We start from the raw sequence: 16,746 nt of genomic DNA, 5'->3' as shown, positions 1-16,746 counted from the left end.
TTTGCTTAAAGTTTTTTTTTTTGAGAGTAAGTGTACGTTTGGATTCGGCTGAAAGCGTCTGCGTCTGCGTCTACTTTTTTTCAAATTTTTTTTTCCACACGTTTTAGGGGCAAATTTTACTGTTACGGCTACTGTTCATGAACAGTAGCCGCAAAGTTTGACTTGTCAAACAATTTTGAGCCAATCAGTGCACACCATACACTGTTCACGGACCCACAAATTTCACTTTTTAACAACTTTTTCATTAAAAATGGGTCTCACGGTACTATTCACACATTTAAAAATTATTTTGCTACAGTGTTTTTCAGTTTTCAGTTTCAATTTTCAGTTTTCAGCTGTATCCAAATAGATCCTAAGTTTGCTTAAAGTTCATTATTTGTTTTATATTATTTTAATAATTAACCATAATTTTTTTAATAATAAAAATTGGGCCCTACGCATTGTGCTTCCACTGTATGACTCGACGTAAGTAGTAAAGTTGTGGGACATAATTTCTTCATATAACTTATTATAGGTACCTTAAATTTTTAACACAATTTACTTTAAGTGAAAATCTATTTTAAATATTTAAAAAAAAAAATCAAAATAATAGTTCAATTTAAATTCAAAAATCAAAAGTCTAAAGAAATTTAATAAGAGTTGAATTTTTTATAATGTTTGTCCTATGTATCAAAATGCTTCGTATTAATTTACTTCATAAATTTACTCAAAAAAAAAAAAAAACTTCATAATCTTTTAATTTGTATCAAAATAATCTTTACCATTAACTAGTGCATAAAAAAAAGCTAACATAGTTAATTGGGAATATCGTTAATGCATATCAGATTTTAATCACGTCTAACACCTAAAAACTTTTTATTTATTTATTATTATGGTTATGCAGTTTTACAATCTTATTGGATGTCTTGGACACCCGGCCTCAATGGCTTTGCATTAATTTCATCTAGATTTGGTTCACATTTCTCAGTTATCGATCTTAGTTCCGCTCCCTCCATTATATTTCAACCCAATCAATTCAAACATATGGACTGCAATTGCGTGAGATTGCAAAATTGACAATGACTTCAACTCGGTAAGGTAAGAAGCAAAAACAATTATTGGACACACGCACAAGAAGCATGAATCAATCAACTTCTACTATTTGGAATTTGAATTAGCTCAATTAGTAAATATTTTTTTTTTAAATAAGGGATTTTTAGTTTAATCATTGTCTACATTAAAATAAATTAGTATCTTGGTCTAAATTAGTATTTTGATCTAATAATAAATAACAATTATAAGAAATAGACGCTATAAATTAAAATTGAAACTCTCCCTAAAAAAAAGAAAAAAAAAAGGTATGCTCGAAATATAAAACCTTTAAAATAAATATAATACTTCTCTTTTTTTTTTTTTCTTTTTTTTTGAGAAGGAAATATAATACTTCTTGAAAGCCCAGTTTAACTATATTAAAAAAAAAAAAACTTCCTTTAATCGATTCCTCTTTGTTGTCGCATCTATCTGTTTCTCTCTCGCATCTTCGGTGCGTGAGTGGGTTTCGTTTCGTTTCGTTTCAGCACAAATGAAAGTAAAATTTGAATATGAAACGGTGCGTTTTACCAAAAACACTATTCCTAAGACTCTTCGCGCTTTTTATTATATGGTTAGTTAGAAACCGAAGCTATTGGATATTGGTTTTACAAAATCAACTACTTTGCGTCAATCGGGTCCCGATTTTTCTTCTTCAACTTTCTGAATTTCAGGTAATACTCATTTCAGTTCTTCTCCGATTCAAATTCTTTCTCTGTATAATTATCCCTTCTGTTTGGTTACCGAGAAAACTGAGGCAAATGAACGAAATCACCAACCATTTGAATAATGCTATGCTATACTAAATGAAAATTGTTGCTCAGTCACAGTGAGCTCCTATAGTACTCAAAAAGTAAGGAAAATTTAACATGTTGTAAAACGGCTTTCGTTTAGCTTTCTATGCAAGTGAAACACTTAGGGTTTCGTGTTGTTTCTGATCTATTAATTGCTATATGTTTATTCTATATTGAACTTTGTTATAACTGTCTTGGACTTTGAGCTCAGTTCACCTTTGTAACCTCTTGTAATCAAAATCTAGGTCCTTGATACTACACTGTCCTCAATTTTACAGTCACGGTGATTGGCTATGGCTATGGCTGTAGACGAAGATGCAGAACAGGAAGTTGCACCATAGAACAAGAAATCACCTACTGAGGATGAGAGAAGGGGTACATATATATGAATAGTGTTCAATGTGACGTTACATTACTCCGTTATTTTTCATTGAAGTACTTTGATAAATCTATTGCTGGATTACATTATATCGTTATCAAGATGATCAGAGATTAGTAACCTATTTCATTATAAAATTTTTAAATTTTAAGTTTTTTAAACTTTAGAATAATTATTCACAAAACATGAGTTTGTGGAATGGATAAAAATTGCATCTGATTATCAAAAAATTTGTCATACATATTAAGAGCAACTAAATTATGTAATCCAACTGTTGGGTTTTCAAAATACAAATCCTATAAAGAGCTATGGACAGGTGTAACATTGCAAAGAGTTACACCATATATAACTTGATCCTAACCTAATTATTTATGTCTTCATGATAAAGAATATTTTTGAGTGAAATTTGGTTTTTTATTTATATATTATTTTATTATTTTTAATTTGTGATGAAAAGGAGAAAGAAAATTGTGCCTGGAAGTTTGATGAAAGCTCTGATAAGACCTGGTGGGGGTGATTCAAGGCCTTCGGATGGTGATCAGGATTCATTTGTTTATTTATTCATTTTGCTCTAGTTGTGCTTGATTACTCTTTTTAATCTTAAATGTTTGTGACTGGTTTAACAGGCAGTACTATATATGCTCAATTTGGGCATCTCAGTGGCAGTAAATGATTTAGTTTATAAATTTAGAACCTGTTTAGTGGAAATTCTTGCAATTGGAATGGTGTCTTATACTACTCGAGTGGCTGTATTATCATCGGGAACTTAGGCTTTTGGAGGTTATAGTTGGGAAGTGGAGTGAGATATCTAAAGTTGGATTTTAAATTTTGTAGGTCATATATCATTGCACCATTCGAACATTGGATGGAGTTGTTGTTGTTGAATCTACTAGATCAGAAAATGGAGGTCAGTGTGATTTTATGCGTCTAAGTACATTCTGGTTAAACAAGAAAAACAATTTTATCTATTTTCCTGGTTATATGGCATATTTCTTTTGAAAATTTATAGCCATTCTATCCTATACCCACTGATGCCAACATGATCAGGTAATTTTGTATCATCTCACTTAGGCTGCTCTATACTCTTGTGATCGGTGTACAAAACACATTATTAATTATGGATTTAACCCTTGCATTTGAGTTCTTTGCTCCATGCTTTAGGGTTTCCCCGCTTCTCTCCAAAGGCACCTTCAACATATTTCTAGTTAACTTTATGTAATTGTGTTTGTTACTTCTCATTTAGCCTGTAATGGATGTACTGAAGTTGTCAAAGAAAGTTGTCCCTTGGCCTCCCATAATAGCGAGAATTCCTACTTTAATAATTAGCCCTTTACCAAATTGATTTCAATGTTAAAATGCCTTCTGCTACAGTTATTGGCTGGAAATATTTACTTCTACATGACAGGCAGAGGTACCCCAATAAGACATGTTTTGGGCAAAGCAAGATGATAGTGGGATTGCTAGAAGGCATTCCAACAATGTTAAAGGGTGAAGTGGCAATGGTAATGTTTTCTTAGTTTCCTGAAGTCTCTTTATATCACAAAAGAATTGGCAAAAGATATGGCAAAGAATGGAACAAATTAGTCATTATGTTATTTACACATTGCATATTTAAAGAAAAGCATGTGGCTTTTTTTAATCCATTAAATTTTCGTTTTTAGCTGGCATATCTGACAATTTTTATCTTCGTTTCCTGGAAAAGGACCTTCTACAACAGACAAGTTTAATTCAAAAAAAGAAAAGAAAAAGACAGAATTTGTTTGGGGATGAAAATTAAGTTTATTGATAGTTTGATTACACTGGTATATTTTACTTTATCAGAAACGAAAAATTATGCTTTGTATATTTGTACTTACTACAAGGTTGTAATGTTGTTTCAGTTCAAGATGAAACCTCAAGTGCACTATGGTGAGGATGATTGTCCAGTTTCGGTTCTCAATGAATTTCCGAAGGATGATGAACTTCATTTTGAGATTGAGATGATAGATTTCTTCAAAGCCAAGGCAAGAGTGTCCACTTTCAATTCTTTATCATAGGCATGATGCATGTTATTCATCTTTAAAATCACAACATTTTGAACTGTACTTCTGGCACACCACACCCATTGATTTCATTATTACATGGGGTTATTATTTTCAATTTCAATTCTATCCATTGGAATTTATTCAAGATCATGGACCTCCAATTGGTGGGCCTTCATATCTGAAATCCATATTGGTATATCTTGACCAACATTGTACCTAATTTTCATATTTTAGATCTAAGGAGTAGTTTAATAATGGTATCCAACTTTCATGAAGATTCCCTTTGGTGTTCCTCTCTAACAACACACACACACACTAGTGTTTCCCCACAGCTCCATTTTCTGTCTTTCTGTCGTAGTCTACCTTTGAAGAAAAAAACATTGCATCCAACTTCTACTTAAAATTTAGATCTAATACTGATATTGTTAATGTGTTGATTTTCAGGTAGTAAGTGATGATTTGGGAGTTGTGAAGAAGGTATTGGCAACTATATTATGAATTGTTGCATTACTGTAATTTTTTATAGGAACATTTTCTTATTATTATTATGTTAGGTTCTGTTTGGTTGGGGGGATGGGAAAAGTGGGGGGATAGAAATAAGATTTTGTTTTCCTTGGTGTGTTTGGTTGGGAGGATGAAAATGTGGAGAGATGGAAAACTCTTTTACTTGGTTGAGAAGAAAAAAAATGAGAGGATAGAAAATGTAGTTTGTATAAATTTACTCTCATGCTCATATTGCATAAAAAAAAAAGTTCATAAGAAATTAAAAAAACTTACATGGAGGTTAAAAAAAAAATGCATAGTGTGTTAAAAGAAAAAAACACTACTCACATTCATGTACAATGGAGGGAAGGGAGAGGCGCTCCTTAGGCGGTTATATTGTGAATCTGATATGCTTTCAAATGATGAAAACAGTGAAAATTTCATTAAGATTAATCTCCTTCACTATTTTGTCTGTATAAGAAGGTTGCCTCTATTCTGTTGGATGCTCACTGCAAGCTTTTGAAATTGTTTATGTTTTTTAACTTGTTTTTTAGTTCACTATAATGAGTACCTGTTCTGAATTGTTACTTTGCCTCATTATTCTTATATTGAATCGAAAGAAGAATCCTGAGGACATTCTTATCTGCTATATTATATTTTCTTGTTTTTTTTTTGCCTGTATATTATATTTTCTTGTTAAATCATAGATTTGAGGGAACAAAAATTCAATATGGTCAACAAGTTTTTCATTAATTATTTTAATAAATGTTTTACAACAAATGAAAATAAAAAATACATTTTAGTGGATAATCTGTATTTTGTAATATTCATGATTTTAATCGGCTGTCCGGAAAAAGAAATGTGATGGCAATATCACCTTTTATTTTTGGGTAAGTTTGCAATAACTATAGTGTTAAGAGACTCCTACATGAACAGGTAATAAATGAAGGGCAGGGTCGGGAATCACCAAGGGATCCTTATGATGTAAAAGCTTGGTAGGAACTTATTCCTGCCCATATATATGTGTGTGTGTGTGTGTGTGTATTTGCTGCTGTGTATATGTTAAACTGCCAATTGGAATGCTTGAAGTATCTAGTGGAGTATGATTGTTTCCAGGATTTCTGCAAAGATACGTCATGGAAAATTGATTCTGTCACATATGGAAGGAGAACCGTATTTCTTTACTTTTGGAAAATCTGAGGTGAGTAAGACATGTCTTGTAATTAACTTCTTCGATTTGCTTGGTGTGCTTGGTTTTCTTAGTGAAATAACGTGCATTATTAGAATTTTCTGACATGTGTAATATTTGCTGAGTTTTATATTTTTGATCTCTGTTTTAATTCAATATACTGTACTTATTTGTTGAAATAAACTCAGGAAAATATTGAAGTTTTTAGCTGAATAGAAAACTATCTCCATTGGCTTATAGCTTTAGAGGAAACTGCTATTTTTCTGTCTACTAATTTACGCTCCTTTTCTATATGGTTTTCATCATTGCTCGTGTATAAATTAGGTACCTAAAGGTCTTGAGATGGGAATTGGAACAATGGCATGTGGAGAGAAGGCAGTAGCATATGTCACCAGTCAGTACCTGACTCAATCCCCATTGATCCCTGTGATAGTAAAGTTTTGAAGAAGTTAACTTTGAGGTGGAGCTTGTCCACTTCATTCAGGTCTGAGGTTCTTCCTCCTTGCAAATCATTGCATTCCTTAATCTATTGTATGTAAATCTTTGTTGTAACAGGAAGAGGTCTTGAACTTACAAGTCCTCAATTTGCAACCACTTAATAGTTTGGTGGATTGGAGTGAGGTCTTTTCTTGCCAAGGTGTACATGTTTTAACAGGAACGACTTTTTCCCTTTTTCTTGAATCTAATGAGTTGTTCAGGATATTTTGTCTTGTGCTTCAAGGTGAAAAATTAAATGATAAATATCCCCATTTTAGGTGAAATATTAGGCATTGTTTGGTAACTCTTTTGGTTTTAGAAACAAAAACACTTCTCTGCTTGAAAAAAACATGTTTGGCTTAGATGTTCTTTGCAAACAGGTTTCAGTAAACAGAGTTGCAAAATCAGGGGAAAACGGTGAACATCTTTTTGATGTTTCTGAAAAATTTGGTATGGGAACACCTGAAAACACTGAGAAAACTGCTCACTTGAGTGCCCAGTGCAATTTACCATGGGTCATGAAAATGCTCCTTCCCTATCTTCTTGCCCTAATCAAGTAATCAACAAAGGTGAAGCTGCTTCTGTTGATTTCACCTTATACTCTTTCACAATCCTAGTGATTTTCCTTTATTTATTTTTTAGCATCTTCTCTTTCTCCATAATATAGATTTAAATTGATTCCCCCCCCCCCCCCCCAACCTCCAAATTCCTTTTTCCCCTTTTTTGCTCAATTTATAATTTCACTATCTTTTCCATTATCATTTTGATGGTTTCCAGTTGTTCAGAGCAGTTTGCCATATCCTTTAATCCCGTCCTGTGGTATTCCTTTTTTTAAATGGTTCCCATAATTCTTGAATTGGTTTGCTACCAGAAGATTGCTAATGAAGCAAAGGTGTTACAATTTGTTGAATCAGTCAGTTATTAGATTGATTCTCTAATTTTAGTTTCATAATTCTCCCTTTCACTTAAATCAGTTGTTGTGCAGTCCACCATTAGGAGAATCGAACATAATGATTACAATTATTCCGGACATGTTCTTTGTTTCTGGTTCTCTGAACACTGTTTTCCAGATTTTGTCATCCAATGGTATTTTGACTTAAAAACATTAGAAAACTGTTCTTTGCTTTTATTCAAAAATCAGATTTCTGAGATCAGTGTTTTTTTCTTTTTTGGAGAACATTACCAAACAAGTTCTTAGGTTCTTTCTTTCAATCTGAAGTCTAATTTATGATGTTTTACTTATTTATTTTACTGTTCTATTTCTGTATCACATGTCATGTAGTTTGATCCAGTATTTATTTAGATCACCCCTATAGATATCAGACGAAAGCACCTAGCTGGATTTGTAATGGAAAAGGTGATTTTACTTATGCATTGACAGGTGCGGGATATGCTTGGAGATGGACGCCTAATAAAATGCCGAATTCATGATGGGAAAGGTTGGGTTTCAGAATTTTTCTTTTCCCATTAGGATTGGTATTTGTTGGTAACTTTTTTTTTTTTTTTTGATAAGTAGGACTAAAGGATTTATATGATTTTTCTATTTTTACGTAGTTTAGGTTCCAGTTACTGCTTTCATTTGAGCTTCTTTCCCTGTTCTCTCTATGTTTCATTTTCTAATAGTACTCTTCTATGATCTAATACATGACTGTACTATTTACATTTGTTATGATTTTTATGAATGATAACATGATGCTTTTCTTAATTGTTTGAAACAATTAGGTGAGTTTCCGATGGATTGCCCTCTTCATGACAGTCTACTACATGTCCATTACAAGGGCATGCTTCTTAATGAAGAAAGGAGGGTCTTCTATGATACAAGAGTTGACAACAATGATCAGCCTTTGGAGTTCGGTTCTGGAGAAGGGCTTGTGAGTGTGTATAGGGAATTCATGCTAAGTTTTAATTTTTTTCAAAGCATTCAAGATCAAATTATCATATCAATCAACCAACCACCAATGCCTCACTGCACAAATTTAACAAAGTTTTTCTATGCCCTTGCTTCTGCAATTCAATTCAATTGAATGAAAATCTAGTTTTGTATGCTAGGTACCCGAGGGATTTGAAATGTGTGTTCGTTTGATGCTGCCTGGTGAGATAACTATTGTCACATGTCCACCTGATTATGCATATGACAAGTTCCCAAGGTTACTTTTGAAAATCTAGTTTACCTTCTATGGTTACCGTTTTGCCAGAAAATGTATTTAGAGTAATGCAGATTGAAAGTGTGATTATTGTTTTTATATTTGTTTTTCTCCTCAATTCATCATGTTCATCTTCTTCCTTCTTCTACTTCAAATTTTATGACTGAATATTTTCACCTATATGATCAGGCCAGCTAATGTTCTTGAAGGTGCTCATGTCCAATGGGAAATTGAACTTCTTGGTTTTGAGATGCCAAAAGTAATCTACAAAATATCCTCTTTTTTATTTATTTATTTTTTTTTTGGGGGGGGGGGGTGTGTGTGGGGGATTAAAAAAGTGAGATATCTTCCTTTAAAAAAAAAAAAGCACCTGATTCAAAATTTGTTTGAAATGGTTGTCATTGTTGCATATATTCTGAGATGGCTGTGGAACTGTGGAAGTGCTATTGTTGACCACCAGACCAGTTTTTACTTATGGATGTGAACTTGTTGAATGGTCATTTGGATATCCAAAATATGAATCTATCTGATTTTTTTTTTGTTACCACAAAAGGTTGTACAAATAAGAGGAAGAACAAAAACAAAACAGGCTAGGGAACATTACAATCAATATGGATAGTAGAGGGGAATCTATCTGATTTTAAGTTGTCTTTTTCATCATATATCGAAACTAATTCGCGACAGGAAATTCCTATTAGATTTTGTCTTCAACTGTGCTTTTGCCTTTAAAATTATTTGAAAGTAGGTGCATATTGAGTGTTAATTATCACTTTTAAGTTTCTTTCAGAGAGTTAGACCTATAATCTAATTATGGTTGGTGCTATGTGTTTTGAGGTTTCCTTTCTTGATTGAACCATGAGTGCTTCAGGATCTTTATCTGGGTTAATTGATGAAGCATCTGACACCTATATTGCATCAATTTTATTGAACCATTTACATGATTTGAATCCAATTGCAGGATTGGACAGGTTTGAACTTCAAAAGTATAATGGATGATGCAGAGAAGATAAGACTCACAGTATGTTATTAACTTGTAATTTTTCTGCACTTGGCTTTCTCTTATTTGATGTTTTAACACAACTTATTTGATGTTGGAAGCGCAAAAAAATGTTGATTAAATTAGGTTTTATTTAATTTTGGAAGTTAGTTGTATTTTTATCAGTCAATTGGATTTTATAGAAGGTCTTAGTTAATTATGTTATTAGTACTTAATTTTCTAGTGTCAAGGTTATTTTTGTAATTCAATAATTGGGATTTCCCACGTCAACTAGAGTTAGGGTTTTGTTTTAGCAGTTTGTATAAACAGAGCATTCTACTCCTATGGAGTTAGTTTACAGTTTGCTTGATTTATAAAAAACTATATCGGAAAAGTTTTCCAATGGTTTAGTGTTGACTTCAGTCAACCCTAGGTGCCAACTCCTAGGATTTTAAAATTTTTTTTTTTTTTTTATGTTTTCAATTTTTGTGTAGCATCAAGTTTTGGTTGTCTTGCGTCACAATTTGGTATTAGAGCAAATTTTTGTCCTGTTTGAAGTATCGTTGTGGTTCACAACTAGAATTGAAAACGAAAAACTCTGTTATAAACCCACCCTATCTGACACCAACTATCTTCTTCCTCAACCGTCCTGCCACCATCAACAAAACCAAAAAAAATTACCACCATCTATCCGTCGCGACCCAATCATCACAAGCTTGATCATCAATCAACACCCAGGCCAAAACCTGTTCCACTGCCAAATCCCTTACATAGCCAATCTTTGAAGAAAATTGCCAATCTTTGAAGACCCCAAACCAACAATCTTGATTTTTTCCCAATCTGTGTTTGAGCTTGGTGAGAGAGTGTAATTAAAGCGTGTGTGTGTTTAGCAGTTAGTTTGTTTCTCAAAAAACAATTTCATCAACCCCAGTACACTACCACGACTACTAATGCCTGTTGTGAAACCCCTTCCCCCAACATTGATTGGCCACAAAGATTTCTCATGTCTTGGTTGTTGCCTCTGGTCCGTTACTGTCCCATCAGAAATTCATTTTCCCTGGAAGCCATGTCGCTTGTCATTGCCAAACCACACCACTGCAAGGACCACCACAATACTCTGTTAGTATTGTCCCGTCGCCATTACCCTTGGTCCACACGTATTGCTTTGTTATTAAAACTTTGCCAGATTACTTTGCACGCCACCACCATCATCCCTGTGCATCCCATTTTCTGACTTGCTAATGTACAAGAATTGTCGTCACTAGGTTATAAACCTTTGAAGTCGCACGTACCCCTGGGTTTCAAAGACTTGACCCAATGAAAACCTTGATTCCGGGCCTGACCCACTTAAACAGAACTTATAAGTAGGGGTGTTCAAGGTGCTGTTTTGATCCATTTTTATCACTGCACTGCACAGTGTAGTTTGGCCAAAACCATCATCGCACTGTATCTCAATTTTGCAGTCACATGTGCAGTGCGATTTATCACAGTGTGGTTTGGTTGGTTTTGGGGTGGGACATTTTTCAAAATTTTGGGATCGGCTTAGCCAAATTTTAAAATGTTGGGCTTATTTTTCTTTGTTTTGGGCTGATTAAGAGTAGCCCAACAAGTTTTTAGGTGTGAAAGGGCCCATCTTTATAATAGTATTACTTCATAATACACACACACACGGGTGTGGTAAGGTTTTGTGTAGTTTTCTTAACATAGAACCACGCATTGTGCGGTGCGGTGTAGTTACTCCATTTTGTGGGTAGTTTTGGTCAGTTTAGGTGTGGTTTGAGTGGTTACCAACACCCCTAATTATAAGACCTTGATCCGACTCATATATAAATAAGCCATGTCAAGCCTAGTCATGCTTGACCTGATAAAAAAAACTTAAAAAACCTTTGTCTGATCAAAACCATTAAAAAAATCCTTGTACCTGACCTTGCCGAACCCAAACACACCACCAGTTGCTACTTTTGATTAATCTACCATAGTCCAAACCCTAGAGAAGCTCGTGAAAATTGTCTAGAACATATTTGCAAAGTTAGATAAGCACATTAGAAGGTATGGTCAACAGAATATCCAATTAGACATAATGATAACTTCCATCCAAGGGCTGCCTGATAATCTTGAAGGTAAAATTTCATAAATTGAGACAATTATGTTGGGCCACCAATTTTTTTTGCTGAAATAGAAGTAAAAGTATCAGCAAATGTTGCTTTAACTTTTGTGCTAAAGCCTAAACAGTAAGGTGAAGTATTTAAACTATGTGTAGCAGATATAATAAAGCCTGTTTCTTTTCCTGCTTTTAAGTTCAGTTGGGTCCAGAGAAACTGCAATTATGCAGCCCATGTAGCTGCTAGATTTGCTTTAACCTCTTGTCAATCTTTTTGTTTCAATAAAGGTAACCTCCCACCTCATATCGAGTCTGTTTGTAGGGTGAATTACCTAGCTCTTAACTCCTTAAAAGTTTAATGTTATTGAAGTTTAGCCAAAAAAAAAGGAAGATTTCTCACTACTTGATGAGGAGAAAGTTCAGCAAGAGAGCAAATACTTAGAGGGTGCACATATGGAATATGAGTTTGATGCATTTGTTATCGATCAACCCTCTGAGGTGCATGAAGATAAAAAGCTGGATGAAGTGGAAACTTCGATACACTGTTTCTTTTTGTGGTTCAAGATAAGGCTATAACAGTTGAAATGCTTATTCCATATATTGATTTTGTAATTCTAGAAGAATTTAATGATTTGGTGGATGATAAGCCTTCTATTTTCTTAGTGCTATCAAAGGTGATTCCAGAACTAAAGTAAGTATCTAGAGCCATAATTCTTATCGTTCAACACTTCAACTTGAGGAAGAGTTTTCTCCAACCATGGGAGAATGATGCGTGGAGTGAAAAAAAAATATTTATTTTAATTTAGTTTTACTTAATTTTGGAAGTCAATTGTATTTTTATTGGTCAAGTGGATTTTGTTTTAGGTCTTGGTAGTTAATTAACTTATTAGTATATAATTTCTTAGAGTCAAGGGTATTTTTTGTAATTTAATAATTGAGACTTCCCAAGTCAATTAGAATTAGGGTTTACTAACTAGAATTAGGTTTGGTTTAAGTAGTCTGTATAAGCATAGTATTGTACTTTTATGGAGACAATACTATATGTCATCATTTGATATGCAGGAAGTTGAGAAGAAGGCTATGAAACAATTTAAAGGATTATTTGACAGGAAACCAGGGGAAATTGCTGTTGCTGGGGCTGAAGACGAAGAAGATACTGATGCAGGTGAAAACCATAACAATTTTGATAAGGAGGATTAAGATGCAAATAATCAGAGGAATCGCATGAAGCTGCAGCTGATGAACGTCAAAGGGGTTGGTTCTTCCTCTTCTGGCCCACTAGTGGAAGACAATTTTCAGCTCTTGGGCTGCAAAGATGTTCTATATTATGATTTGTGTATCAAACTAATCCTGGGGTTAGGATGTCTTACTTGTAATCCATTGGCTGCAGTGGTGCTTTTAATTTGCTTGGCAGCTGGGAAAAATACAAAAAAAGAATCTAGTGTAGTTACCATATATATACCAAGAAATAGAAAGTAATGTTAGAATTCAAGCACATACACAGCTTCAACAATGGAGGAATCGAGGGTTGAAGCATGGAAGACAGAGAGAGGGTTTGTATGTGAATGATTCTGTTTTGTTGATATAATTAACAAACTCTGGTTCTTATATAAGAAGAACAGAGACGCGGGAAACTCTAACAAATAACTAACAAAAGTCTAAGCCAATAGAAAACTAACACCTGTCAACTAACACTATAACTCTACTAGCTTTGTACAAACGACATGTAGCTTTATCATTTATAATACATAAAACGACCTATAGCTTTAGACTATATACAAAATTCTTCTTCTTCTTGAACCTCATATGTTTTAACAAGTAACAAATACAAATGATTTAACATATCTGTCTTTGGCACTTTTTAGATTTATGTATTCGAATAAGAACTGGTAGTGGTAGATAGATATCAGAGTTGGGTGACAGATTTCTTCGTCTTTCTGCTAGATTTAGAATTCTTAAGCTCCTAATACCAGATACCATGAAAGGGTCAATCCGAACCTTAAATATGTGATTTTTGTTCACCTCAGTAGTACCAATTGCAGTTAGCAAGTTACTCTGGATGTGTAACTACAACGAATCAGTCGTGGCCCACGCTGGGTTTGACTACATAATACAATCACGATTCGATTGGTGCGTTTTGATGTGACATGAGGATGTAGGCATTATCTAAATATGTAAATACCGTGTGCTAGTTACGCCCTTGGGTTATGGACTTTAATGTTGAGGCATTTATCAGACTTTTGAAGCATGCTTTTGGTTTCACTTTACTGGGTAGGATGATGTATATAGTTTCTATTATATTAATTAACCCTACTTTTTAACCGGTAAAGTGTCGGTAACAGGTGTGGCTGGAAGTGTCCCTTTATGGCAACCAAGAACTCTCCAGTATTATTTTTTACCTTTTTTCTTGAAGTGCAAAACTTGGGTCTACCTGGTTTAGTACATAGGATTCGTTAGAATAATGACATATGATCAAAATGCTAAGTTTTATTTAGGGAAAAGTTGGGTCCAATGTTTAGTGTACTTGACCTATGACACGTCTTTTGAACACATATTGTCTTTATGGGTGTAATGAACCAGAGCATTAAACCCAAGTCAGGTCATTAAGGCAAAACTCGTTTTATACTCTTACATATGGACCACAAAAGTCGATGCCCATTATGTTATATAATATTTTCTTCTGTCCATTAAAAGCTAGCAAAAGCCTCGTCATATATTTGATCGTTTCACTTGCCCATTGGATGTTTCATCTCTTCTTTCGTCTCATTGGCCCCTTTCCTACTAGGCTACAACAATAAATAATAATTACATTGGTAGAAAGACTTTTTGCCAAAGAGAAAAGAGTAGAATGACTAATAGAAACCTTCTCATTACAGCTCTACGTTAATACACGCCAGGTAGGATACACAGACCATACAAACAGTAAAATATAGAGCAGGGGTACAATAAACGGACACAACAGTCAAATAAAGGGAAAGGGTACAATACACAACAGTAAAAAGATAATCAACTCATGCATCTTCCCTCACATAATATGTGATGGATAGCAGTTTAATTCTTTGATTCGTATATGGTAAGAGATAGATGTATGTGTTGACTGTCTTCTCCTTTGAAATACGTACGAGTTTGATAATAATATAATATGCAGAAATCAAACTTTGGGAATGACGACAGTGCAGGACGTGGTCTCAGTAGGTTTGGGCGCGGAGAGAGCACGAGACTTGACGAGAAAGAAGCCGACGAAATGGCCAGCCAGGGCGGCTATGAAGATTCCAAGGTTGAAGGACATGACAGAGAGCATGACTAAGTAAGCAAAACCCATGCGAAAAGTATATATGATGGTTTGAATCAAGGTGCCCAGCATGGGATTCGTGCTTGTAGGCTTAACATCGGGCAAGATGGACAACACCTCGATTGCAAAGGCTAGCAAAAACACGAAGAAAAGAGCCAACACGTACATGCCAAGTCTGTTGTCTGGCCACCCATGGAATAGGATTGTGGCATCTTTTCCCCAATAGAAGCTCATTTGCATCATCATATTCATCATCGTATTGTTTGAGTTCGTACTTCCCTTCGGCATGGGTCCAGGAGGCATCTCCATCTGATCAGAGAGAGAGAGAGAGAGAGTAGGGACACCTTAGCTTTTGGGAATTCTAAGTTTTCTCTTGTGAAGTAATAAGCACTGCTCTATTATATATGGAGGAGCTGAAACCAATGACTGTAGAGGTAATGACGAGAACCGAGAGATAAAAGGCTGTTAGATAGCTTTGGTTGCTCAAATTTTTTTTTTGGGGCTAATAAGGACTTTTTGGTAAGTAATTTCTAGTAATGTTGTTTAAGTGTTATGAAAATAAGTATGGATGAAAAAGTATTATAAAAATATGTGTTGTGGTGTTTAAACAACAAAAATTGTTGTTTAAAATTGCAAACCAAACCGGCCCTATATTCCCCAAAGGCTCAAATGTTGCCAAAACTAAATCCTCATTTTCATGTTGACGTTATAACTATCAAATTATTAAAAATAAAAAAATTTTAAGGTTGTTATCATTATTATTTTTATTACATCCCCTAATGCTCCTCTAAAGAATAAATAAATAAAAAACTCCTAATGCTCCATTTTTTCATTGTTATGAGAGCTTAACTTATAATTTGAGAAATATTATCTGATGAGTCATGTTAATGGGTGTTTTTAGGACGAAGAAAAATTTTAATATCACTTTAATTGGAAATATAGAAGACTGTGAAAAAAGTCAAAAAAAAAAAAATTTTCAAAAAAAGTTTTTAAAAATATTTTCTAAACTAATGTCCTTAGGACATTCATTAACATTTCCCTACATTGACATTATTTTTGTTTCTTATATGTTATAATCATAATTTGTTAGGATTGTAAATTGTACTTAGAATAATGTTCTTTTATATGGACCTATCACAAATATTTTATCTTGCATTAATCACAATAAATAACTTCAGCAGTACGGACTTTGATGAAAGAGTTATGAAATTTGTTATAGTACTATATTCGTAGTAGACAAATTGAATTTTTTAATTACTTATTATAGCTGATGTCGCGGAATGGCTCTTTGGCTTTTCATGGCTATACAATCACATTCGGAAAAATATATATTTGACATAGAACCAAGACTTCCATTTACAAGTACGCAATGCTTTTTCAATCTTTCTCTTTTATATATATATATATATTTTTTTTTTTTGAGAAACATCTTTCTCTTATATTTGGTGCACGCCTGCGCGGAGTTAATAAACTATATAAATAAATTTTCATTTTCCAAATGATTGACGTAATATGTCACATTAGTAGTGACCTCAATTTATATATATAAAACTCTTTACGAAAGTCTTCATTAGTAAAGTAATTTAGTAACCTAAAAAGGGTCACCCATTAGATGACAAATTATTAGGTAAGGACATTATCTTAAATTCTTGAAATTCGCATTCACTTGGGCGAAGTCTAAAGGTAAGGCGCAATAAAAATAAGGGTTAATTATAGAAATCTATCCTAAATTATGTAATATTTGTACTTTGTACCATGCATTATGAAAATTACAACTATCACCTCAATTGTAATTTATAACAAACCACATACAAATTGC

General features: G+C 33.7%; 1 pseudogene; it reads left to right on the top strand.

Moving 5' to 3' along the window:
- Window positions 1-1,593: 1,593 nt before the first annotated feature.
- LOC115953014 lies at window positions 1,594-13,128 on the top strand (annotated as a pseudogene).
- The last annotated feature ends 3,618 nt before the right edge of the window (window positions 13,129-16,746 follow it).

Source organism: Quercus lobata, chromosome 7, assembly GCF_001633185.2.
Source record: "Quercus lobata isolate SW786 chromosome 7, ValleyOak3.0 Primary Assembly, whole genome shotgun sequence".
In the NCBI taxonomy this organism is placed as follows: domain Eukaryota; kingdom Viridiplantae; phylum Streptophyta; class Magnoliopsida; order Fagales; family Fagaceae; genus Quercus; species Quercus lobata.
This window is presented reverse-complemented; position numbering and strand designations above follow the sequence as displayed.